This window comes from Tiliqua scincoides, chromosome 6, assembly GCF_035046505.1.
Source record: "Tiliqua scincoides isolate rTilSci1 chromosome 6, rTilSci1.hap2, whole genome shotgun sequence".
Lineage (NCBI taxonomy): Eukaryota > Metazoa > Chordata > Lepidosauria > Squamata > Scincidae > Tiliqua > Tiliqua scincoides.
The window spans coordinates 71,651,939-71,679,097 of NC_089826.1; the positions used below are offsets into that span (position 1 = coordinate 71,651,939).

Below are 27,159 nucleotides of genomic sequence, written 5' to 3' on the forward strand. Positions count from 1 at the left end.
GATGGAACCTGATGAATACAGGATCAACATACAGAGCACACAGTTGATTATAAGAGAAAACATCTTCCTGGTCACCACCTTGCAAGCTGAGAAGGCGTGATAGTCTGCTTCTGCTGCTGTCTCTGACAAGGGAAATGCCAGAAGGGCTGCTTGTGCTGGCAGGACCAGAACCAAGGTTGACCTGTATGTTATCAATGGAACCACTTGCATTGATGGTATTGATGTCAGAGCTGCAAATTGTGCACTGTAACTTGCACCGACATGGAAGTGATATGGGTTGATGCCAAGGTGGTAATGACATGCCCCTCCATGGAGGTTGATTTCACTAGCAGCATAGACACCATCATTGATGGCAGTTCCCTTGATCTCCGAGGTGCTGGGGGAGGATGATGGCTGGAGGCCTAGCAACAGGAATAGTCCCTTTCCCTGTACTGAGCAGCAGTAGCCCACAGTGAGTATGTGATGCAGAATGGGAAGTACGTACACTCAGAAAATCTTGAGCTGGTGCACCAATTTGAGCAGTGTGATGCTCACTGGCAAGATGGGGTATACACTTGATGATGGCACACTAAGGTACAGCTCAGAAATCTCTCCATGTCTTGCCTCAGTGTCAGATTAGGGCTTGCAGCCTAATGATGACTGTTGCGATGTTTCCACGATCATTTCCTCTGAAATGCTAGGTACCATCAAAATGACTAAATGAGGAGACAAACTCACTGAGGGCACTGGGGATTGATATTAGTGAAGTAGATGTCTTGGTCACCAATATCTACGCCCACTGATCCCAAAGGATGTGTCAGCATCAGTGGTTTTGCCACTGACTTATTTCTTGTTGATGTCAGGCCCCCTAAAGGGTTTGCTGAGGTTTGATGTTTAGCCCTTTTTTCTTTTTATGGAGATCCCTCATATTGGCTGCAATCCTGAGGTGGGATTTGAAGTATTTGCCACACATCTTGCAGCCAGCCCCTCAGTCCCAACAGATCTGAGAAGAATTTGTGAACCACATGTCCTGTCTGTTTCTGTGACCAGGAAACCACTTGTGGCGGTGAGTAGCTGCCTTTATGGGAGGGCCTTATCTCAAACAACAAACCTGAGGCAAAGTTCTGGATTAATCTTCTTCTACCTGAAACATCTTGCAGTGGACACAGAAGTTTACAAGGTGGTCTTTGAAAACTGGCACATGTCCCATTCCTGCTTTGCTAGGACAAGCCATAAACATCTGATCATTGAAGAAATAAGCAAATAAAAGTTCTCGATAGGTTGAAAAGTTTTGAACAAATAGGCATTTGTTTGTGCCTATTTTGGTGTAAATAAGCAATTTCAGGTGTAAATGCTTCACTATTAGCTCGACCTTCACTATAGTCTTCCACAATTCAAGGCTGATGACTTCATTTTTACCTTAGTGAGGTGGCCAATTTACATGACTGACAACCCAGCTGCTATCAAGTGTAAGGAATATTAACTTCCTCAGTGTTTCTGCATTCCCACATCAACCAAGCCTTAACCAATCAGAATATATAGTATTCTTGATAGTAGGTGGCTGGCTCTCAAAAGGTGCCTGCTTTTTCTGCTGAACATATACCATCTGAATTCTCATGATACTACAGCTATTATTTTCATATACAAGTAAATACATCGTTCAGTCTGTAAGTGCAGACATACTTACAAAGACTTAAGAGCACTAAAACATTATTTACATCTTCCAAGCCTGCTGAACATAACTATAATGCATGAATTTTTAGAACATATAATTACATTAGAAATCAGAAAAGATAACTGAAGGTTCAACAACCTTAGGCATATTTTGGTGAGATGCAAGCAGAATTTGTTTTCCTTTCTTAAAAATGTACAGCCTTATATTCATTTCAAAAATAAGCAGAATTGTTGAAACAGAACATTGTTTTATTAGCATTAATTTTACATGGGCTGAAAGCAGGCATTTCCCATGTTGCACTGGGTTTCCAAAGACAGTGGGCTAAATTGATTAAATTAGAGCTGCCAACTGAGTGCTCTACTTTTGCTCAGCGCATGCTGTTTTAAGAGATAAGACTGCAGAACAACTTGCAATGCAATTAATCATCATTTTTCAACACATGCAACTCTTGAATAATAAGCAGACTGAATAAAAGGTTTTGCATCAGAACAGCATCCTGAATTTTATAGGAGGTATGTAGTCCAATGATAAAAATAATGTGGCCAACACAATGTATTTTCAGGGACCAACATTCCATCCACACACCAATTTTAACATTTAAAGAGACTAACTACATGCTATCTCCATGATGGAATGTTGTGCAAAAAAAAGTGTAAAGTGCACAGAGCATGAACGGGCAGCTGTGATGCTTATGATATGTATATTTTTCTATTTACTACCACCCTGAAGTCTACAAACCAGAACCAGGTACAAAATGCTAGCTTGGAGGGGCAGTGCCAATTACTCAGTACACCCATGAGCCATATACTGTGAAAACCTGCACATACTAGCACAAATTCACATCTGAGTTACTACAGATCACAGATTTAAACACAAAACAGTAAAACTGATCAGCAGAACTGCACAAAGACTGCACAAGGGCATCCAATTAGTACCTGTATTTTACAGGTAAGAAATATGGAGACTGAAAAACAACAAGAGAATGGCTTTGTAATTGTCAAAAACATGACAGAGAATACTTGGTTTCGCCTGCAATTTTCTTGCTACTGTTACAATACTGGGGATCAGAACTACCTGAGAACTACCTTCTGCCTGTCCTCACATAAAGATACCCCCCCAAAGGAAAGCACTGCTGTATGATCATAGATACACCAGTGGTACCCTAGTTGTGATGAATATCCGAGGAAAGATTCACAAGATCTTTTAATCTTATGCCCCAAAAATGAGGATGCTCTGCTGAATAATGAACTTATATCATTGTATCATATAGGGTAGAATATACTGCAAGTCAAGTTACTAATAACTCCAGCACAAGGGTCACCAAGCTCAGTGCCCATGTGATATTAGTCACATGACCAGCACCTCACTGAAAACCAAAGAGGATTTATTTATGTTACTTCAACAAGAATCAACATGACTAAATCCCCCTAGATGCTGCTGAAGTATTAATTTGAAATCTAATTAAACAGTAAGCAATGGTCCCACTGTGTTTCCTATTCTCAATTACATCCACATTCATCCTACATTTCACTGACCTATATTTTCTGCCTTCTCTCAGACATTTGTCTTCTCCCATTGTTCTAAAAAAACAAATAATGTCTCAGGCCAGTTTATGTTTGGGGAGGGGCCACATAATTGAAAGCCTAAAATGGTCAGCTCTTTAAAAAGCCAAAGCATTGCAGATTGATAGCATTATAAATACTCCATTCCGTTTCGAGTTCAAGGAAGGATACAAGGTGCTACTATCAGCTAGTCTGAAAAAAGAACTGGGTGTAAGATGCAATGAGTGAAAGTGCAAGACAATTTCTTGTAACTACAGCTTGTATGCATGATATATTCCTCTCCTATTACATCAAAGGATGTACTGCATCTGCACTAAAGTTCTGAAGCAGCCATTTATAAATCTGAAGCTTGTAACTTGGAGAGCCAGTGTACAGTGCAGAAGTCCTAACAACTGTTATAGCAGAATAGCCATCCTGATGTCCTAGGACAGGATACTGCAGTTCTCATTCATCTTCACTCTCACAAGTGGACTGTTCAATTCACAACCATGGTTCTAGCTTGGAGGGGGAGGGGGCTTGGCAATGATCAAGGAAGTCCTCTCAACTTATACTGGGCCAGCAGCAATGGTTTATATCTGTTGCCTCTATCGCATTCCAGGTTCCAGAGACCAGGCAGAGGAGGGCTCCCTGGGAAACCAACGCCCCCATGAGAGAACTGAAAGCCATGGGATACTTATTAGCAAAACCACAGTAGGCCTGTAGGGTGAAAAGATGTGATAACCAACTGAATTACCAGTGAACATAGACTAGACAGTAGAGTTAAGAGGTATTAAAGTGGAAAAGAAAAGGTTTGATCAAATAAATGCAGTAACTATTAATGCCCAGCAGATAGAGCTGGGATGCTACTCCAAAACACAGTACACAAACCAAACTCCTCGCTAAACCTGGGGAAGTTGACAGGTTGGCTTGGGAATAAAATTAACAGACAAAACAAAATAAGGTTCACTGAATGTGGTTTTCTAGCAGATACAGGCTCCAGCCTAGCGATATGTATTTGTCTAAGGAAACCTAGTTCCCTACATTTACTGGAGAGTAAGTGGGTGCACTTCCATGCACCAGCATTATGTTTCTATGGCAGAACACACACAGCTTCTTGTTTGCTTGGGCTTCAAGAGCCTTGGTTTAATAATGTCAAATTAGCTGACTGGAGGAGTGGAACCCACCTGGCTTCTCCATGCCACCTCCTTTACCTAGTTGGATAAAACCAATTGGCAAGATTGGTTGATTGCAAACAAAGGACAAAAGCTGTTTGCCAGTAGTTTTTTAGGCTACTGAATCACACAGGAGCCTCTGGGGAGTTAGAAGTATCCAAAAATAAGGAAAAGTAGGCAAAAAAACAGGGGAGACATCTATCAAACGTTATGGCCAAATAACCAGAGAAGGAAAACACAACTGCGTTATGTAACAAAATGTGAATTTTCTTAACTCAAAACTGACCAGTGAGCCTGATTGTTCTGAGAACTACAACAGGGAACCAATAAAGTATTAGTATGAGTCAGTTCTCATTGTCATGTAACAGAGCTAATACTAGAACTATAGTTGTATGAATACCATCAAAGTTGGCCACTGATTTTTTGTGGGTTACCAATTTGTTGGGTGACTTGTATATATTTACATAAATAAAGTTAATGGGGTGTTACACCAACCCTAGTGATACCAGTTCTGTATAAGTCGGAAAATGTATGCCTTAAAATTGGCCCTGAAAACATGGATCAGCATATACAATGGTCAATACAGTAAATCGTTTCAGAGCAGCTGCTTGGTGAGGTGAGAGTGGGACTGTGCTGAGAAGCAGGATGCAGGGGGGTGGGGGAAAAAGGAGCAATTTTATTTACCAGTAATTGTTCTGAGGCAGCAACATAAAGCAAACAAACAAAACTGTAGCCATTTTAGCATCTTCACCAAATAGGAAGGGAAATGAAGGTGCTTAGGGGAATTGTATGAGGTCTGCTGCTATAGAAGTGCAGCACTGTACTCCTCACAAAGCCTACAACACCCAGAAGAACCTTCATCTCCCTTCCTGTTAGGAAAAGAAGGAAAAAAGTTTCTTTTAGGCTTTTTGCTGCTGCCTCAGAACAGTACCTCATAAGCTGTTTTCAAAGTAGCTCAGATACCCCCAAGTCGTCATCCCCTGACTCCAATGGTCACAGAAAATTCTATAATTTTTGCTAAAAAGTTGTCCTCGACTTATCTGTGAGATTGACTCTACGGTTATGCTGTCATTTATTCCATATGGTCTGGTATGGGAGGAGATCCATCATGGAAGTGACACAATGAGCTCTCATACGAGGTGCTGCAAACCCTAGTGACACCTCTGCTGAGAGGTGCTCTGCAAAGTGGTACCTCAGCAGAAGCGGTGCTGCTGAAAGGGCAGTCTGTATGATAACACAGGCCAACACACAGTTTGCTTCCTTAAATGTTACACCATTTCCTGGGTATATTTGGGGTGCCGATTCCAAAAATGGCATCCGTTTTGCCCTATCACGCCTAGTTTGGGACATATAGTATAGCCTCTTTAGTGAATGGTTCAAGCAGCTTCCTCATGAGGAAGCCTACACCATGGCTTCCCCATGAGGAAGCTGCTTGAACCATTCACTAATGAGGCTATACCAGGGGTGCTCACAATTTTTGGCTCGAGAGCTACTTTGAAACCCAGCAAGGCCCGGAGATCTACCAGAGTTTTTTTACAATGTTCACGCCATCATAACATATAACATTTATGTGTACAATGTATGTTGGTGTACCTTGCATAACCGCATGAGCCAATATTGCACAACACAACATAATTAACTATAAACATTTTTGTAATTACTTGAGTTTACTTTGATGACTTGCACTGAAGTGAATCAGCCAAGGATGCATAGTCCGGACAGCAGCTGCTGACAGGCCAGCCTCAAGCACACTTCCAAATGTTCATCAGTCATGGTGGAACTTAATGATCTTCATGTAGGAAAAGGCTGACTCACATAAATAAGTGGAGCCCTTCCTGCCTCAGGTGCTCTTATATCCCTGAGGGCCCTATTGCCTTCAAGTGGCTGCAGCTGTGCAGCACACTCTGCTGGATGCCCAGGCCTTACCCTTAAAGGGGCCACTGCTGACACCACATCTACCTCCTCACCAGATCTTCCTCAATTCCAATACAAGTTGGGGGGGGGAGCAGATCTCTATACAGACCAGTGCAAAAACAGGGGAAAGGTGTGGGGGAGGGAAGATCTCTATATAGACATCACAGCAAGACCAGTGCAAAACCCCTTGCACACAGAACCAACAGATGGAAGTTGGGGGGGGGCAGATCTCCATACAGACCAGTGCAAAAACAGGGGAAAGGTAAGTCAGCCCTAGTAGAGTCAACAGGGCTCACTCCCAGGGATGCGTGGACAGGAGAGAAGCCTGCCAGCAGCTCCTCTCCCAGGGAGGAGCCTGCCAGGGGCTCACTCCCTGGGCTCACAAGCCTGCCAGGGGCTCACTCCCAGGGATGTGTGGACGGGAGAGAAGCCTTCAAGCAGCTCCTCTCCAGGTCTACTCATGAGTCAGCCCCAGTAGAGTCAAAGAGGCTCACTCCCAGGAATGCGTGGACGGGAGAGAAGCCTGCGATCGACTCATTTTGCCTCGCGATCGACCAGTCGATCGCGATCGACGTATTGAGCACCCCTGGGCTATACTATATGTCCCAAACTAGGTGTGATAGGGCAAAACGGATGCCATTTTTGGAATCGGCACCCGAAATTCATATCAAACCACCAGGAAGTTTGGTAAAAACTTTTCTGACCCTCAGTTTTGTAGGTCTATGTAATTGGGCTTTTCCAGGACCTTGGCAGCTTCTTCATTTCACATCTCTTCCTCTGCACCATTTCCAGCCTTCTGAGGTTTTCTTCGGTCTCTCCTCCCCAGTGACAGAAGCAGCACTGCTAAAATGGTGGCTCACATGAAAGATGGGCTCTACCAGCACTGCCCTTTCAGCAGTGCCACTTCTGCCAACTCATCAATCTGCAGCTGAGAGCAGCTGATAGTGGTGCTTGAAGAGCCCAATTATCACATGGGCCAGATAAACAGCTTCTGGGGGTCATATCCAGCCTCTGGGCTTTATGTTTGACACCCTTTGTTTGAACCTGGACCTACTACATGTAAATCTTGTGTACCACCACCAAACTGCAGTTTTTCCCTGTTCCCTGCTATGAAGTTTGAAGGCCTAGTACCACATGGATAATCATCCCACACATTGACTGTATTGGGGGAGAATCCTCATGAGCCATCCCTCAAAGATGGTGCTGAGTCAGTGTTGTAAAATGAAGACACAAAGCTGCTTCTGTGCTGCTGCAGCAAAATCTAAAAGGTACCAAAGCTTATTACTGCTCAGATGCAACTGTTTAACTACTATGCATTATACATATGCAACTACATATAGTAGTTATATTATATTATTATATTATATATACATTATATAATATATAATATATTTTACTTATATAATATAATATATTATTATATTATATATAGTAGTTACATTATATTATGCAACTACATGCATTATACACTTGGAATATAGAATCAACAATCCTTAGAATTGCTGTTGGCAACCTTCAGTCTTGAAAGACTATGGTATCACGCTCTGAATGGTGGTTCTGGCACAGCATCCAGTGTGGCTGAAAAGGCCAATTCGGAAGTGATAATCCCTTCCACACTGGGAAGTGCAATCTGCAAGTGCAAGTGCAAGTGCAATCTGTCCCTGGTCTGTCTCCCTGGCTATGGCCTTCCTTCTTCGCCTCTTTGCCTCAGTCTGTTGGCAAAGTGTCTCTTCAAACTGGGAAAAGCTATGCTGCACAGCCTGCTACCAAGCAGAACGCTCAGAGGCCAAGGTTTCCAATCTGTTGAGGTTCATTCCTAAGGCTTTCAGATCCCTCTTGCAGATATCCTTGTAGCGCAGCTGTGGTCTACCAGTAGGGCGCTTTCCCTGCACAAGTTATCCATAGACGAGATCCTTTGGGATCTGACCATCGCCCATTCTCATGACATGACCAAGCCAACGCAGGCATCTCTGTTTCAGCACTGTATACATGCTGGGGATTCCAGCTCGTTCCAGGACTGTGTTGTTTGGAACTTTTTCCTGCCAGGTGATGCCGAGGATGCGTCGGAGGCAGTGCATGTGGAAAGCGTTCAGCTTCTTCTCCTGTTGTGAGCGAAGAGTCCATGACTCGCTGCAGTACAGAAGTGCACTTAAGACGCAGGCTCTGTGGACTTGGATCTTGGTATGTTCCATCAGCTTCTTGTTGGACCAGACTCTCTTTGCGAGTCTGGAAAATGTGGTAGCTACTTTGCCGATGCTTTTGATTAGCTCGGTATGCAGAGAAAGAGTTTCGGAGATAGTTGAGCCAAGGTACACAAAGTACCAGCTCATGCGCAGAGATTGCAATGCAGGGAGGTGAGTCCACATCCTGAACTATGACCTGTGTTTTCTTCAGGTTGATTGTCAGTCCAAAGTCTTGGCAGGCCTTGCTCAGTTCATGAGCTGCTGGAGGTCTCTGGCAGAGTGGGTGGTGACAGCTGCATCCTTGGCAGTCAGGCAGACATTTCAGCTGAACTTTGGACTTTGCTCTCAATCTGGAGAGCTTTCCGTCTGATCTGGTCCAGAGATAGATGCCTTCTGTTGCAGTTCCAAAGGCCTGCTTCAGCAAGACAGCGAAGAAAATCCTAAACAAGGTCGGCATGAGAACACAGCCCTGCTTCACTCTGCTTCAGATGTCAAAGGGGTCTGATGTGGAGCCATCAGACTACAGTGCCCTTCATGTCCTTGTGGAAAGACCTGGTGATGCTGAGGAGCCTGGGTGGACATCCGATCTTGGGGAGAATCTTGAAGAGGCTGTCCCTGTTGACCAGGTCGAAAGCCTTCGTGAGATCTATGAAGGCTATAAAGAATGGCTGTCATTGTTCTCTGCATTTCTACTGCAGCTGCCTAAGGAAGAATACTATATCAGTGGTGGACCTGTTGGCTTGGAATCTGCACTGTGATTCTGGGTAGACACTCTACAAGTACCTCTGCAAGTACATGGAGTCTCTTCAGTGCAACTTGGGCAAACAGCGTTCCTACAACACTAAGGAGAGAGAAGCCGCAGTAGTTATTGAAGTCACCCCTTTTGCCTTTGTTCTTGTACAGCGTGATGATGTTTGCATCCCTCATGTCCTGTGGTACTCCACCTTCTCTCCAGCAGAGGCAGAGGATTTCATGCAGCTCAGTGGTGATGATCTCTTTGCAGCACTTTAGGACTTCAGCAGGAATGCTGTCTTTCCTAGGTGCCTTGCCAGAGGCGAGGGAGTCCAGGGCTGTGTGAAGTTCTGCTAGGGTTGGTTCACTGTCAAGCTCCTTCAACACAGGTAGGCACTCGATGTTGTTCAGTGATTCCTCAATTACTGCATTTTCTCGGGAATATAGCTCAGAGTAGTGCTGCACCCAGCGTCCCATCTGCTGCGCCTGGTCCTGGATAACCTCGCTTGTGGCATACTTCAGAGGGGCAGTTTTCTTCTGTGCTGGACCTAGGGCCATCCACTTGATGTTGCCCATGTCAGCTGCTATCTGTATCTGGGAACAGAGTTGGAGCCAGTAGTCATTAGCACATCTCCTGGCAGTCTGCTGGACTTTGCTGCGAGCAGCTTGGAGGACCTGCAGGTTGCGCTCACTGGGACAGGCTTTGTATGCTGCTAGAGCTCTCCTCTTTTCCTCAATGACTGGTGTCAACTCCTCAGAGTGGGCTTCAAACCAGTCTGCGGCCCGCCCCCTCACCCTTCCATGTTGTACAATCCTCTCCTCCCTCTGCTTTCTCTATACAGCATAATCCAGCCTGACCCCTCCCTCCTCCATGTCCTTAGAATTACACTTATGCAAATGATATTCAACTGATCTATACCAATAATTGAAATGCAAATTGAAAACTGCTCACCCATTTAAAAAATCCTTTTGAACAACCTAGCTGCTTGATCTGTTTATTTGCATATCTAGTTTCGAAAAGTTGGAGAGAGGTTACATTAGAAAACAGAAAGGGAGAGACACACTCTGGGAGCACTCCAAGCATTCTTGCACTTCCTGCTTTGTTTAAAGGGACCTTGTGAGAAAGAGAAAGGAGGGATAGGTAGGGAAGCAAGCTGACCACCTTTCACCTTAAGTGAGTAGGAAGAAGATCAGAGCAGCTCTGTCTGCAGGGGCCTGAAGAAAGGCAGCAAGAGACTTAGGATTAAAGACATCCCAAGTCTTAAAAGGCATCCCATTCTTTTAAAAAAATGTAAGTAAAAATGCCTATCTAACAACTGGCAGACCTTTGTTCTTCCATATTGTTGAAAACAGGCCAGTTAAACTGTTTGGCAGATGTATTAAACAGAAGTATAAACTACAACTGGTGTTCTAACTACTTCTAAAAACACAAAGTTCTTCAAACTATTTCATTAGACTTGCCTGGCCTTCCAAGCTATGCAACCTCTGCTCCAGATTCTAACATTCTTATTAAGATTATGGTTTTCCTTAAACCAAGCTAAAAATGCTTATATGCCATGAGACTAACCCAGACAAGTTACTGATCCCTCAAAGGTTGAAGAACTACTCAGATACATGTGACAAGCCTAGAAACCGACCTCTCTCTGTAGTTCACATAAAAAGACAACCTTTTACATTTCCATAAGTATCCTAATCATCAAGCTTATCCAGCAACAGGGTTTTGCAAGACTAGTCTGTGCAGTAGTCTATAACTTGTCTATACTTTTAAATTTTTTATCAGGCAATGTAAAGATGGCTCTAATATTTAAAATTCAGCAGCTTCTTTAAATACAAAGAACATTCAGAGCACTGTTGCATTCCATGAACATAAGAACATAAGAAGAGCCCCACTGGATCAGGCCAAGTGCCCATCTAGTCCAGCTTCCTGTATCTCACAGTGGCCCACCAAATGCCTCAGGGAGCGCAGAAGACAACAGACACAACCTGCGTCCTGGTGCACCCCCCTGCATCTGGCAATCAGAGGCAGCTTGCCTCTAAAACCAAGAGGTTACATATATCTACTATGACTTGTAACCCATAATGAACTTTTCCTCCAGAAAATTGTCCAGTCCCCTCTTAAAGGTATCCAGGCAAGATGCCATCACTACATCCTGTGGCAAGGAGTTCCACAAACTCATTACATGCTGGGTAAAGAAATATTTTCTTCTGTCTCCCAACACTCAACTTTCGTGGATGTCCCCTGGTTCTGGTGTTATGTGAGAAGAGTGGATAGAGAGACTCTGTCCATCCCCTGCATGATTTTGTATGCCTCAATCATGTTCCCCCCTCAGGCCCCTCTTTTCTAGGCTAAAGAGGTCCAAACCTTGTAGCCTTTCCTCATAGGGAAGGTGCCCCAGCCCTGTAATTATTTTGGTTGCTCTCTTTTGCACCTTTTCCATCTCCACTATATCCTTTTTGAGATGCGGCAACTGGAACTGGACACAATACTCCAGGTGCTGCTGGTCCAGCAGCAGGTCTCCTTAAAACAGCAACCAGCTGTGTACTTTGTGAACCACCAAAAACCATTTAACAGCAGCTGAATTCTGTTCCACTGTTGTAAACCCCTGTGCATGCTGGCCCAATAGGACTGGACCATAACTAATACACATTTTTGCACGCTATGTTTCTGATTGAGCTTATACATTTGGTATTATTGAAGTATTTTTCTCATCAGACCGAACAACAGATGCAAATATACTACTTTTCTTTCAAGTTGCACACATTAAAAATGTGCCTTAAAATGCAACATATAAAGCAAATACTTTCCCAGATCAATGAGAATAATAAAACAGTTCTATAAAACTGAGGTTCCAGAGCTCATTCAAGATAAATTCAAATACACTCAAGTCCCTGTTTATTGAGACAGTCGCACAACGTACTCACAGCACAAAAGAAAATCAGCCTGCATTTGCATTTTTGTGTATTGACTAGCTAAAATTTATGCTTGGGATCAGTGGCATAGCTAGGTCATTTGACACCCAGGGCCCATAAATTTTTGTCACCCCATAATCATGTAATTATTAATTATATTAATTATTCATTCATTCACATTTTTATACCACCTTCCTCTAAGCAGCTCAGGGTAGTCTACATGTTTCCTCTCTTTATTTTGTCTTCACAACAACCCTATGAGGTAGGTGAGACTGAGAGATAGTAATAGTCATGACATGAAATGAATAATAATAATGGCCAGAAAATAAATGCAGTGAATATTTCCCCACAAGCAATGGATGAAATTCTGCATCAAATGGTATATAACATGATAGTATTATTCCTAAAAGCCATGATTTCCAGAATTGTGGTCACTAGGGTGTCAACCCCCCCCCCCCAAAGGATGTCTCATTAGCCTGTTTTGAGTTATGGCAGTGGTTCTCAAACTTTTAACACTGGGACCCACTTTTTAGAATGATAATCTGTTCGGGACCCACCAGAAGTTATGTCATGGCTGGAAGTGACATCATCAAGCAGGACAATTTTTAACACTCCTAGGCTGCAATCCTACCTGGCTCGATTTCACTTTCCATAGGGCTCCATGCATTTTTTGATTTCCAGTTTTTTGGCCATAACTTTTGATGGAAAGGAGATATTTCACTCCAGTTTTTTCATTGCATTCCACTGGAAATTCAGCATCCAACAATATATAGCATGATTGGTTTATTCATAACCTCCGCGATGTCAGCGATGTTGGGTCACTTGTGATGCACTCCCCCAAGGTTGGTACCTGGGGCGGACAGCCCCCCCGCCCCTCGCTAGCTACGCCACTGCTTGGGATTACAAAAAAGTCATGGAGCATAATCAAGACAGAATTAAGAACCCTGGAATGTCCTTTATTTCAGTGAAAGATATGCAGCCATCTCTTATTCATACTTACTCTTGACATGAATCTCAGATTTCAATTTCATACTTCTGTGTAAATTTGTACAGAACCGCAGACTTAAATGCTGCTTAAATCTACTACTGAAACGAATTAAACTTCCAAATCTTAACTATGGCTGGGCTCATAATCTGCATATATGATTTTAAAAAGAGAATTACCTGAATTGCTTGTCTAGATCAGGGGTGTCCAAATTTTCTGGCAGGAGGGCCACATCATCTCTCTCACACTGTGTCAGGGGCCAGGAAAAAAAATTAATTTACATTTCAAATTTGAATATATTTACATGAATACATTAGCAATGGAACTTATATGAATGAATGAAGGTCTTGCAATAGCTCATGGCCTATAAAAGGCCTTGCACAAAGCAAAGCCAGCCTTTCCTTTGCTGCCACTGCTGCATCACAGACATGAAACAGCAAGCAGTGGAGGGAGCCCCTTGTCCCACAGTTCACACGAGAGATCGAAGAGTTGGCCATCACGCTGAGAGCAGTTGTGTCAGGCCAGTGCGGGCTCCAGCAAGTCTCTGGAGGGCCAGAGCTCATTGGAGACTGGGGGCTCTCAGGGGGCCAGATTGGGAGTCTTCAAGGGCCACAAGTGGCCCCAGGGCCGGGGTTTGGGCACCTTGGTCTAGATGATATATATCTCCATTTTCATCTCCTTCAAGACATCCTAGGCCACAAGATGAATCTCAAGAAATAAAAAGAGTAAATAATATAAGAATAGAAATTAAAACAGATAAATCTGAGGCATTGCAAACAACTCTTTAAAAATTTACTGCACAACATCTTATCTTACCAGTGAAACAGTTACATAGCAGAGGATGTCTACTGTGTCAGTATTTGGAGAATTTAATTTCTACCCTTGACATTTCCTATATTTAAGAAGTCAATTTGACAGTTAACATATGAGAGATCAGCTCAATCCTCCACAGCACGTGCGTTAGTGCACTGCATGCTGCACTGGTCTGGTAATAGTGTGCAAAAATGCTATAAATGGATTGGAGCAGTGCAGAGGCAGAACGGGGCAGAGGGAGGACAGGTCAGGTAGATTAGGCCTGGGAGTAAACAGGATTGGCAGCAGCCATGCATAGGCCTGATCCATCTGGGCATGATCTGCTGAACCAAGGCAACTTGTTCCAGTGATTCTGCAGGCGGAGACCCAAATTGCCCCACTGAAGCAGCTGGGACTTTCCTGGGGCAAGGGAACAATTGTTCCTGACAACAAGGAGTCTGCCAGCACAGAAAATTCCCCCATAGGATACAGCTGTGCTTGCCTGCTTCATCAGCAAGGGGGGTTGGAGGATAGAATTGGGCTGTTACACTGCAATCTAATACACACTTATGTAGGAGTAAATTCCACTGAGCTTATTGGGGCTTACTTCTGAGTAAACATGCATGGGATTGCATTGTCAACCTCATTTTAAAACAATGTAATTCTTAATACACCTTCATTATCATAACCTACACAGCAAGTCATTGAGCCTGCCACTGTTTTATGAGGAGTTTCCAACTGTGGCGTTTGGTGATCCAGCTCCATTACAATTCATGTGTTCCTATTTAGCATGCATGCAGTGCTGACAGAGATACTTGCCATATTTATTAAAAAGGAAACATGGAAATTACTGACACATATATCTCATCAAGGGTCAGATTCAAGTTCCTGAATGGCTCTTCATGGATCTGATTGCACATATGATTTTGGCAACAGTGTGGCAATTCATGCATTATATTATTTTAATATGCAAAAACCATGCAATTCTTAGAGGCTCATATGGTCACTTATCTGGTTGCCTCTGGTGAGTAACAATTGCTTTCACTTGATTACTGGTAGGCAAGCAGCTTTACATAAAACTAGTTCTTTTGTATGCCATAAAGTATATGTGAGCAGTTCAGTAAAAATGCTGTGGGTTAGTAAACGTTGAGTAATCTGCCATACTCATTAAAAAAAGATTATAGGAACAGGACACGGCTTTACACCAACCATTGGCCCATAAAGCTCGATACTGCTGATACTGACTTGCCATTAGTTCTCCACTACAGTTGGTCTCTGCTTTACAAGGGGTTCACAATTCAATCAAATCATCTTATGATGGACTCCCTGTAGCCAAATACAGCTCACCAAACATAGTATTTGCTATGTGGTAGACTTATGATTGCCTTTAACACAACCTCATGGGTGGTAGATAAGTTAATCAGTGACTGCAAGGTTTTGGTAGAGTCTCAGGGCATAATCCAATGCCTGACTACTCAGAAGTAAGTTCAGCTGTGTTCAATGGGACTTCCTCCCAGGAAAGTGGGTATAGGACTGCAGTCTCAGTCTGCAATGAAGTTTATTATTATGTTTCTACATAATGAAACAGTTATCTCAACAACAGTAACAGCACAATCCTAAACATGTTCACTCAGAAATAATTTTTTTGTTCAATTGGGTTTACTTTTTAGTAAGTGTGTTTAGAATTGCAGACAGGCAATAAGTTTCAGACCGGCATGGCTGAAGAAGAGATAATTTTAGTCTACAAAGTCAGGAAAGAGCAAAAAAAAAGGGGCGAAACAACATCCAAACTTTCAGGATGTAGTGACATACTTGTTCTCATGAAAGAGACAGAGTGGTGCCTATTGGGGATATATAATCTTCACATAAGAAAACCACAACTCTGTGAAAAGATATTTGGTTCCTGCACAAAGTATTTATGTATCTCACATACATATATGAAGAAATCATGTGGAAAGGATCTAGATCAGGGGTGCTCACACTTTTTTGGCTCGAGAGCTACTTTGAAACCCAGCAAGGCCCGGAGATCTACCAGGGGGGAAGGAAGCGTCTGACAGACACCCCCTTTAATGTATGGAGCCCCTGCTGGAGTCTAGTCAGTTTCATCAGTTTTGTTGCTGTATGCCTGAAGAGCAGCTAAAGTGTCAGTTTCAGTTTAGTGTCAGCTAAATATGTCAGTTTCGTCTAGTCACTAGACAAAACTGACATATTAACAGTTTGGAGAGACAGGGCTCCGCGATCTACTCATTTTGCCTCGCGATCTACCGGTAGATCGCGATCCACCTATTGAGCACCCCTGATCTAGATGAAAGACACGTACCAGAAGATTTAACCAGCAGAATTTCTTCCTCTGTATGCGTAAAGGATTTCAAATGCAAAAATTTTTTCTAAATGAGTGTAAAATCACTTTGATTTTTTTCCCAATTGATATTTCCTACTTCCTACAATTGTGTCAATAACAAACCCGTTGTTTGGAAAAGGCAGTCAATGTTACAGTATAGTTGTCACTCATGCATGCCCTTCTCCCTTCCATCCAAGCTCTCACAGAGTCTGAATCAGTTGCGCTTGACAGGGTAAAATGAAACAGTAGGGGGAAGGAGGCCCATCTAATCTCTTTGCACAGGTCGTGAACCATAGCCTGTCGTAATTAATTTTTAATTACTTTAATACTGCCTTACATTAGCTTCCTCAGATCAGATAAATCAGCCACTGAATACAAGTTGCTCTGGGTTACAAAATATTATAAGTACTCAGAGGAACAGAATAAATTTCACTGAGCATATAACTGGGCTTGAATTTGAAAGATACAGATCTCATTGAATTGAACAGCTCTTGAATGATTCCTTATATCCACATCATCCTTGTAGCATAAAAATGAAGTGATACAAGGGATCCTATTCCTTCATATAGAGGCAAATTGTGAATATCTGCCAAATTCATCAGAACCAAGATCAAGCGTTTAATTTCACGGACCAAGGGACAAAAATATGCTTGTAATAGAGTAGGATATGCTCCCCTCACCCCCTTCTTTCTACAGACACACAGAAGGATCCAGTGTGCAGAATTTTAATAACTTCATACTACATGAACATAACCTGTAACCTTTTACTCTACACTGGTTAACCTAGAATATCAACTTCTCATTGAGCCTACAATCACAACTGTGAAAGGGTATGTACATATCAGTGAATCTGATGAAGTTTCATTCTATTTTGACTGAGGATAGACAGTTTTTAGAGATGGCAGGTTATCAAACTAACGCTGCAATCCTATACATACCTGGAAGCAAGTCACACTGCTCAACGGGACTTACTTCTGAGTAGACATGCCTAGGATTGTGTTGTAAATCCACAAACCCCTGTGTGTACACAGAACGCTTTCCCCACCCATAAGCATACAACTGAGAAGGTGGGTGGTTATCAACCACATTGCTGGTTAATCAGCAGTAATTTTAAGTATGCACCTTCAGGACCCTCTGGAACACAGAGTGGTTGCAGCCACACAAATGGTTCACGAAATGCTTTCTCATGTTCAAGAGTTTTCTCTTCTTTATTCTTTTTTTTTTTTTTTTGCTTTCCTAAACATCCAGTCTGGTGAAGAGACCTGGAAAGCTCCCTGCTCAAGACTTTTCATTTTTGTTGATTCTGATAAAGATGTAACGAGCTTTTGGGTTTATTAGGGTTACCAGATACAAAGTGGGTCAGAGTGCCGATACTTTTAACCACTGAATTTTGGCAGCTGCAGCTTTAAAAACTCTTCCACCTTGAGCTGCACCTGCCAAAATTCCATCCTCTTTACAATGGTTAAAGGTATAGCACTCTGTCCCACTTTGCATAACCCTAACCCTACTGTCCACTCAGAGATTTAACATATAGAGATTCTTGGGGAAGGAGCTGAGTCCTGAAGGAGGCTCAGCACTGGACAAGATACTGTATTCCCAAGGGGGGGATGGGGGCAGAATTGGGGAGATAAATTTCCTGGAGAAAAGTACCAACCCTTGTATAGAAGACAAAATTTTTGCCAGGGGTGGCGTTTGACACCCTTCCATGCTGAGTGGTACCTGCCCAAATTCTCAACAATGTTATATATACAATGGTTCTAGCTATAGGCACTCTATATATCTTCTATACAACGGTTCTAAGTAAAGGTACCCTGTACCTCTCCTACACAATGGTTCTAGTATAGGCACCCTATATCTCTCCTATATGGTGGTTCTAGGTACAGACTATACCTCTCCTATACAGTGGTAGTATGTATAGGCATCCCATACCTCTCCTATATGGTGGTTCTAGGTACACTCTATACTTCTCCTATACAGTGGTTCTGGTGTAGGCACCCTATACGTGTCCCACCCAGTGGCTCTAGTATAGGCACCCTATACCTCTCCTATACAGGGGTTAAAGGCACAGGCACTCAGTCCCCCTTTGTATCTGACAACCCTGGGTGTGCTCGTTTTGCCTAAAGGACAAATAGGGCCATTCAGCTATTTTTTCCTCTTCATCAGGGCTACTTTTCAGGCAAACTCCTGGAGCGCACCCCACTCCCCCCCGCCTCGGCAAAGGGCTCCACTGAGGCGGCAGCAGCGTCTTCCCACCGCCTCCCCTCTCTCTGCCACCTCCCCTGGGAACCCACAGGCAGGAAAACAACAGCGCAGAGCTGAGGAGGAGGAGGAGGAAGAGGCGCGTGGACAGGCAGCGCAGTGTGGATGCTGCTCCCCTCCCCCACCGGACCCTTTCTCACCTCACTGCTGCCCCGGGGAGGAAGACTCAGCGGGCAGGCGCGCCTCCCCTCCCCGGCCCAGCCTCCAGCTGCTGAGGAACCTCCTTGCCCCCTCTCCTGGGGACCCTGAGCCACGCCCACCTGGGCGGGGCGACCCCTCCCCTCAGTGCCACTGCCAGCGTGGTGGGGGACGACTTGGGAAGACTGGCGAGAGAAAGAACTTTGGCCGCGCCCCTCCGGGCCTCGCGCGACCAATCACAAGCCCGCGCTGCTTCCGTCTGCGCTTCCCGCGCACCGCCACATCGCAGGCACTGCTGGCGGTTGCTGTTTCCCCTCCCCCAACCCGCAAAGTGGAGTAACGGTTGCTGCCGTCTTGCGCTTCAAACCGCCCGGAGGAGCTCGAGACACAGAAGGGCAGGGGGTGGGAGGAGAGCTCCGAGCAAAGCAGCGGTTGGCTCGGAAAGAGGACGGGGCGGGGGCGGGGCTATGCAAATGAGGCTCTGAGACGTTAGACGTAGGAGAGGCGCGTTGACAGGCGGGCCAATCAGTTGACAGTCCCTGAGAAGGTGGAGGGCAGCGCCTGGCAGCAGCGAAAACACCGGCTCAGTCCCCACTTCCTGTGGCATAAAAAAGTATTAAATCAAGAATTTAATTAACTGTTATTATTATTATTTTTTAACTATTTTATTAATAATTTTATTAACTTTACGCTCCCAGGTATCAAAATTCAATTTTAAAAAAATTTATTAATAATAATTCTTAATAATTTAATAAAATTTAATGACATTCTGCTTAATGACCTTCCGCTTAACGACGGAATGCATATACGGCAGTGGTCAAAGCACAACAAAGAGGCTCTTAATGAGGCAGCCAGGACTTGAATAGCCTGCAGCAAAATGTCTGTTTACACAATGAAGAGGCTCTTAATGCAAAGAAGAGGCAATGGGCCTCCAGTAGCCTGTGCAACCAGTGAGTGTCTGGCAGGGAGTGTCTTTTACACAACAAAGGCACTAGATTGGGCTGAATGTTCACTTAACGACCTAACTACATAACAACCAGATCAGAGAATGTATCCCTGTCTTTAAGGGGTGCATACCTGTTCAGTATTGTCACTATTGCTTGTTAACCACCCTGGTAGTCACTTAAATGGAATGGACTTTTGTGAGATATAGATATTTTAAATAAAGAAATAAAAGTGTGGTTGAAAGCTGCATTCATGATAGCCACAGTATCTATTTTTCCTGGTGTTATAAAGGCTTGATGTGAGCCAGATTCACAAAGACACCACTATTTTGAAAAGCACCTTAAATAAAATGCAGATTAATAATAATGCTGGTGTAATGAGGGGTCTGGACAAGGGGACTGGACAGACACCAGAGACCAGTCAAGTGGTACAAATATACAGGTGTTTGTTGTGTGACTAAATGATGAGGACACGTTCTCCAATTCCTGTTGTTATGTGCTATGGGAGTCCTGACTGCCTCATTAATAACAACAACAACAGGGTATTTATATACCACCTTTCTGGTCATTGGCTTACTCCTCTGACTTTATTCAAGGCAGTTTACATAGGCAGGCTTAAGAGCCCCTTTTTTGTGCTTTGACCACCATCATATATGATGTCCGTTGTTAAGCGGAAGGTTGTTAAGCGGTGTGTTCCTGTAAAGTATTTGATCCACAAATTACACAGAACAGCCAGTTTCAACAGTCTTAACTACCTTCCCTAAATCTTCCTAAAATCTCTTCCTGAGGTAACTAGTCTTCCTTTCTATCAGCTCACTTCAATCTCCTCAACAGCCCTCCCTCAACTGTCATTCTCACTGTATCAACTGCAGAACAGTTGTTGCTCTGTAGCAATGCCTTTTCTCAAGGGGTCTCCTCAACTATCACAGTGATGGACAGGTCACTGCTACAGTGTATCACTGCTACAGGGATAGAGACTCAGAAGAGAGACCCAGGCTGCAATCCTAACCTCACTTTCCTGGGAGGTTGAACACAATATTGAACTTTCCTATTGAACACAATAGGACTTACCTCTGAGTAGACCTGGTTAGGATTGTGCCCCCAGTTACTGTTACAGTGGCATCAAACTTACAGCACACCCAACACCACAACTTACAGTAAACCCTAACAACACAGGGTACCCTTGAGCAAGCATAGAGTGTTTCTGTCATATTGACCAATCACAGTCAGCCATGACATGCATCTGGGACCAGAGTTTCCCATTCACACTATGAATGATTTCATACCAGGCATTTCACCTGGTTCCTCCTCCTTGATGTACACTTGATGTACAGATACAGTGCATCACAGGGCCCCAAGTGGATCTATATATAGATCCTACCAAATAGTTGTGATTTATCCACTGCAATGATTTTCAGTCTTTTTCATCTCACAGCACACTGCCAAATATACTAAAATTGTCAAGGCACATCATTTTTTAGACAATTGAGAAGGCAAACCATGCTGTTGGTGGCGGGCTCACATCCCCCAATGACCCTATTAATAAATGACCCTTCCCCAAATACCCACGGCACAGACCATTTGCGGCACACCAGTGTGCCATGGCACAGTGGTTGAAAATGGCTGATCTACTGACTAATTACAGCTTACATGTACACATAACACCAAAATTTTATGACACAAATGTGTAAATGTGGATCCTCATTATTTTTATAGGCAGACACAGTAGAAAGAAATCCATTGTCTGATTCCAGCTCACATCCATGTCTTCTAAAATATAACACAGGGTCTACTCCTGAACAAACATGTCCTGAACAAACAATCCTGTTGCAAATGTGCCATAAGGCATGTTTGCGGGCCCTAGCACTAGGCGAGTGCTGGTAGTACCCCAGCGCTGGCCAGCACTGGGCTACTGCTGGGCGGACTCCAGAGCTCCACCGCTCAGCAGTTGCTCAGACTGCTGAGCAGTGGAGAGGTAACTGGAGGCATGGGGAGAGGTGGGGGCATTCCGGGGAGGGGGAAGGCAGGCGGAGGGTGGGGAGAGGGTGAGGAAGAGGTGTTCCGGGGAGGGGGGGAGACAGGGAGAAGGCCATCCAAAGGGAGGGAGCAGGGAGAGAGGAGGGGGGACCAGTCCAGGCTCACCCCCCAACATGGAGGCTATTGATTCACCCACCGACCCTTGTGAATTGAGTGGCCCCATTGCAGGGCTACTCGCTTTACCTGGGAGAAGGGGACAAAAGTCCCCTTTTCCCGAGGAGCCACCACCGGCTGCCCAGAGCATGCAGGATGCAGCGGCAGCCATTTCTGATGCTGCTGCAGCCCCGGGCAGCTCAGGATTGGGCTGACAGGCTGTAATCTTATACACACTTACCTGGGAGTAAAATTCATTGAACTCAATGGAATTTACTTCTGAGTAGAAATGCATTGGGTTGTATTTTTGGTGCCTGTGTGTGGTGCAGAAATGTAGATCTTATGTACTTCCATCATAAAGCAGAAAATGTAGTGCTTAGTGCTCTATTGTGCTGCTGTGGCACAAAAAAGAGGGTTGGATTCAAGGATACCCTGCCTCAGATAGAAAGGGCTTCCTCTGCACTCTCTTTACCTGGAGAAACCTTTGGATCCAACCCATCTGAAGCATATAGCTTTGAACCCTCCCCCCTTTTACTTCACTCACTCTAACAAATTAACAGGGCAATCCTAAATCAGTGGTGAACCGGCATGGCTGACCCGGCGTGACTCAGAGTGTAACAAATGTGCCAGAGTGTCATGCAGAGTGTTGCAAATGGTGGTGCCAGCCAGCACAGGTAAGTTCACACTGGATGATGCAGAGGGTGGTGGGTGGTAAGAGGGTATTTTGGAGGCAAGGAGGGTCATTTTTGGGCAGGGGAGGTCAAAACGTGGGCAGATGGGGCCTGGGAGGGGGCAGGACCAGTGGAGCAGGCTTCCAACATATCCTATACCCCTCCTGGCCTGCCCAGCTTTACACTGGGTTTCCTGGATTTGTGTCAGCTATGAGAGGGGCCTTGAACAAAATTCATTGACTTCCCGTTGATGTATATTAAATAATTAGGTTCATTTAACACTTCTCTTTTTTTTTTTGGCAACAGTTCCTTCAGGAATGGAACCCTGTCATAGACCAAGAGCTACCTGTATTTGAGCACTGGAGTTGTTGTGTTGACATAAACTAAATACTGTCTTCCTAACTTCTGCTTTTGGTTTGCTCTGAATTGCCATCACTTTTATATTATGCTTTGAAATTAAATGTGAAAAATGTGATTACTGCCTGTTACTAAATCATTTTATTTAGCAAGCATTTTCAGTACGATAGTTCTAATGTTGCTTTTACTTCTGTGAAGGGAAGTGCTACATTTCTATGTAGTTCCAAGCTCAATAACATTGCTTCACTTTGACAGTGTATGTTCAATATTTAATTGGTTTTGGAAGAACAGCCACATTGGAAGAGAGCTTTCTGAGTTAATTAAGGGCTATGTAGACTATGTAGGTTAAGTCAAACTGAAATATTCATTATTTAGAGCAATGTTAATGTGTTTTCAAAAGAAAATATTGAATTTCACTGTGGTTTTCAGAATGAGGGGCCTCTATTCTTTTGCTAACTAAAGATGAAAATCTAGGAGGTAAGATTATTACAACATTCTATAGAAATAATGGCAGTTTATTCTTCCAGTGCATAAATAAATACAAAGGGCCCATGCTACATTCACCACTCTCTCTTCCTCTTGTAGTATTGCCTAGTATAAAACTTCTAAATTGAATTAAATATCATCACCTCAATTCAAAAGTGACTTTGGACATGTGGAGGCTGCTTATCCCTGCTATTTCTTTTGCTGAATGAGGGTTCACTTGTACAGTCTGAATGCAGACTATGAGCCCAATCCTGAACTGCCGGTGCGCATTGTCCGCATGTGCCGTAAGGCACTTTTGCAAGCCTTACTGCCTTAACGCCTTTACCCTACCTGAGTAGCTACTTGAGTAGCCCCATTGAGGGGCTACGTCCCCTTCTCCCGAGGTGCTGACCACGGTAGCCCGTGCCACGCAGCATCTGGCGGCAGCCGTCTTTGGTGCCACGGATGCGTGCCACAGGAGCTCAGGATTGGGCTGCCCGTTTGTACATGAGTCACTACATGTGCAACCACTCCCTTAAGCTATGTGCATGTTAATACACACATTTACAGGATACCACCCCACCATTTGAAGCCAAGGGGATGGCGACAAGGTACAGGGCCTTCTCAGTTGTGGCACCATGCCTCTGGAATCAGCTGCCAGAAAACAGGAGGATAGCTCCCTTGTTATATGGCTTCTGTCAGGGTTTAAAGACCCATCTGTTTTACTTGGCCTTTGAGGAGGGAGGAATTTCCTAGGAATCCTTTCCTAACATTTAAAAAATCTGCTCTTGTGTCATTGTCATTTTTAAAGTGTTTTGATGGTTTTGTTTTAATGTTTTATTCTGATATTTATCTTTTGTATATTTATATTCCTTGTGCACTGCTTTGAGTGAAAAAGCAGTATAAAACATTTTTAACATTTTTAATTTTAATTTTACCTAAGAGCAGTAATTTAGTATAAGTACAGAAATGAAAATTTTCCCATTCAAATTACAGTATGTAGATTGATTTAAAAAGAGAAGATATTTTGTAACAAATTACAGGTATAACCTAATTAGCCACGGATTTTTCACTCATGGTTTTATCTCAAAGCAATGAGAAGGTACTTTAAATTGAAAGAAAAAAGTCATTTAACAATAGCCTTGTTAATGTGAGAGAGAACAGCTGGCTCACAATCCATCAATCATTCTTTCTCTAGGCACTTAGAACAGCTTCACTCCAAGGCAAGTGACCCCTCCCTTCCCCCTGAGGAAGTGAAAGAAAGATACAATCACTCTGGGTGAAGGGAGGGGTTGCTGGCTTGGAGTGAAACCTTTCTAAAAGACTAGAGAGAATGACTGATGGATTGTCAGCCAGCTGCCCTCTCTTGCATTAAGAGAGACTGACTGAGAGAAACTGATTGATGGATTGTCTGCCTAATGACTCTGTCTTACATCACAATGGTCAGCAAGTCTGTTTTTAAATCTCTTAGCAAAGGGACAATCTTTTTTAAATGGTTTGCTTTAATGCTATTTTTGCCATCCACATGAGTTCTGGGAAAGGAACCCTTGAGAATAACAAGACACAACCTGTATTGCTTTCATAGTCACTGGCTTGCAGCAATACAACACAACTAGCATTTAATTCCACCCTTGAATATCTACATGCAACATTTAAAAAAATGGTCACAGGGTTTAACTTTCTTTATACAGTTATCATATTCCATTTATTAGTATAAACTTTAATTGAGAGATTCCCGTCTCTAGTTTATTTGCTTGTGTGATAAGAATACCATCTCTTTGATTTAAGCTACTGAAAGCAAAGACAGTCCTATAGTGGTACACTTGTGCCAATCGAATCCAGTCAGATACAAAGGCCAGATGAATGATCCAGGTCAGGATGCTCATGTGCTTTCAGCTCATGAATCAAATAGGATGATGAGGACAAAAACAGCAAAAAGCACATGAGGTCATTAAAAGGTAACAAGGGGAAATGTGAGGTTATTTGACAGGCATCCAGTGGTGAATTTTTTCTAGTTCCCATACCATGCCTTCCCCAATAGCTTTTTATTAAATGTTTAATCAACAGCTGATTAGTAAGAGGACTTTGGTTTTGAGGACTTCTCCCTGTAGAAAGTACTGTACCACGTACAAGAAAGTACTGTATGTACAAGTACTGTACCACCTACAAGAAAGGTGAAAATACTCCCATATAGAGCTGCCAGGTTAGAGGCATCCCCAAACCTAAGATTCAAAAGGTGAGGTCTGTGATGTTCCAAGATATGACCTCATGCTATTACATGCTTATCAGCTATTGGCTGGCCAAAAAAACATCTTCTGCCTCATCTCCTTTCAGGCCAATTTGAAGGACCACAGCCCATGCTTAATTTTGAATGGAGGGGAGGGGAGAGATGTCAGAAGTGATGGGCAGCTGGACATGCCCATCTAGACCACTCACCTGGACATTCTGAAAGTCTGAGATCTGGCACCCCTACTCTGCCTTAAAGCCCATTTGGTGGATATACCTTCCTGTTGCTTGCAATTTTTAAAGAAGTAACCTATCTGTATGGTTCAGTGACATCGCTAGAGGGGATGCAAAGCACTAAGTTTTGTAGATGCCTGAATACGCCATGCCAATGGCCCCTCCCCCTCCCCTTCGGAGCCATGCTAGTTGGTGGAAACAAAATGGAGGCATACACCTCCGTTTTGCTTCCACAGCCCAGAATGGCTCTGAAGGGGAGAGGCCGCTGGCATGGCACATTCAGGTGCCTGCAAAACCCCCTCTAGTGCGTTGCACCCCCTCTAGCTATGCCACTGATATGGTGCTGTATGCTGATAATTCCTGCTTAATTGGGAGAGGACAATGCTTGGTGACAAGACAACTGCAGAGCAATGCACATCTGGTGCTTAAGAAGATTTCTTCCTAGTTCCATTAAGAAGAGATCAGCCGAAACATACCATGTCAGGGTGAACCCCTTCTGATATATAAATTGCAGTTTTAGTGAAAATGTTTTCCCACGTGGATTTAAAATACAGAAACTTCTGGTTTTGAAGTATATGCAGTATTTCAGACTGAGCCTTGATTTAGAGATTGTATTCAAGATATTATAAAAGTATAGTCTCATATATTGTAATACTGTTGATTGATGTGGCAGGGAATTTTCTTGTAAGATTTGGTAGTGAATGTTTATTGATTTGATGTACAACATTATGTGTATTGTAAAATGAGATTTTATGTGTTTTTTATTCTATTTTTCCTTGTAAGTATGTATTTCTGGGTTGTTGCCTTTGATTATGCTGTCTTGTAGTAATTTTCCTGCATAAAGTGAACAGATTTAATACTATGCTCTATATATCACATTATGCTTCTTATAACAATATGCTTCTTATATCATAACAATAAGAGCAAGTACTTAAGACATTTTTAAAAGATATCAAATGCTTTTGTTTTTTGTACTAATCTTATGGCCCAATCCTATACTGGCTAGATGTCAGTATAATACATGTTGCGCCAGTAGAGGCTGCTTTGCGAATGCAATAAAGGCTGCTTTATTGGAATAAAGCAATAAAGGCTATCTTATTGGAGTCGCAAAGCAGCCTGCGCCAGCGCTTGCTTATGGGCCCATGGCAGGGAGGCTGCAGCGCTCTCCTACATGCCAGCAAAAGGCCAAAGACCTGCCAGAGCAGGTAAGGCTGTGCAGGGGGTGAAATGGGGTAAGGGAAGGGAGGAATGGGGGAGGGGTGAGTGGAATGGGGGAGTGATGGGGGCAGAGAGGAGGGCAGATCAGGCCCAAGAGGGGTTTTGGATTCAGTGGTGCTGGTGCAAACCTAACCCCCTTCCCAAGCCTGATCTGCCTTCCTGGGTCAATGTGGACTTGCACCAGCTATAGAGCTGGTACAGGTCTGAGTTGATCCACCAGGCCCACAGGGGCTTACCCCAGGGAAAGAGAACAAATGTTCCCTACCCCAAGGAAGCCTCCTGAGGCCAAAACT

General features: G+C 43.6%; 1 protein-coding gene across 1 annotated transcript in view; it reads right to left on the reverse strand.

Moving 5' to 3' along the window:
* The window catches only part of KLHL5 (kelch like family member 5), a 50,765-nt gene extending 32,059 nt beyond the window's left edge, over positions 1–18,706 (reverse strand). Inside the window, exons 1-2 of the mRNA XM_066631719.1 lie at positions 18,624–18,706; positions 13,271–13,338 (exon numbers count right to left, since the gene is read on the reverse strand). The gene's annotated coding sequence lies outside the window, so the exon portion shown is untranslated. The remainder of the gene's footprint in view (positions 1–13,270; positions 13,339–18,623) is intronic.
* Between the last annotated feature and the right edge of the window lie 8,453 nt (positions 18,707–27,159).